This window comes from Colobus angolensis, unplaced genomic scaffold, assembly GCF_000951035.1.
Source record: "Colobus angolensis palliatus isolate OR3802 unplaced genomic scaffold, Cang.pa_1.0 Scaffold43, whole genome shotgun sequence".
Taxonomy (NCBI): domain Eukaryota; kingdom Metazoa; phylum Chordata; class Mammalia; order Primates; family Cercopithecidae; genus Colobus; species Colobus angolensis.
The window spans coordinates 5433127-5434088 of record NW_012117710.1 but is presented as its reverse complement, the minus strand read 5'-3'; positions in this window follow the sequence as shown (position 1 = coordinate 5434088).

Here is a 962-nt window from a genome sequence, read left to right as displayed (position 1 = left end):
TTTAATTTTTAGTAGAGATGGGGTTTCACTGCGTTGGTCAGGCTGGTCTCGAACTCCCAACCTTGTGATCTGCCCACCTTGGCCTCCCAAAGTGCTGGGGTTACAAGCGTAAGCCACCGCACCCCGCCAGTTTTCTTTTTCTTTCTTTCTTTTTTTTGAGACGGGAGTCTTGCTACGTTTTGCCTAGGCTGGTTTCGAACTCCTGGCCTCAAGCAATCTTCCCACCTCCTCCTCCCAAAGTGCTAGGATTGCAGGCATGAGCCACTGAGCTCGATCAAGTGCTGTGTTCTAAAGCAAGCTGCTTAATCTCCTCTGCTTCACAAATAGAAATAACAGTACCTTGTATGATAAGAATTAAATCGATGACACACAGAAAAATCCCTAAGTACAGGATACAGAGCAAAGTCAATAAATTAAGTGATTATCTCGTCCCTTTCCTGTTTTCAAACTTGAAATCATTGGTTTCCTACTCCCTCAGCACTGCCATCGATTAAGCGCCTCTCATATGCGAGACAAGCAAGGAAGGGTGTGCTGGAGTCGAGTTTCCAGCGCATTGTTGCTTGAGCTGTATTTCCAGCGCGTCCTTGCTCGAGCTCCGTTTCCAGCGCATATCTTTGCTTGTCTGGCATATGAGCTGCAGTGCAGGGTTTCAAAGCCATAGTTTTCATGGTTTTCCTAATCTGGCCCCACCGAAAGCACCCTGGTCCATCAGGCAGGATGCATAGTGAGCCATGTGGTGAAGGCCAGGTCTGGTCCCCTTTTGTAGGCCCCCACGAGTGCAGTGGGCCCTTCTTGCCCGCTTCTTCCTGGATGCCATCCTCTGGCCACCCCACCCTCCAGCTGAACCCACCTCCAGCCTTCTCTCTTCCTCCATTATTTATTTATTGAGACAGAGTCTCGCTCTGTCACCCAGGCTGGAGTGCAGTGGTGCGATCTCGGCTCACTGCCACCTCCGCCTCCCA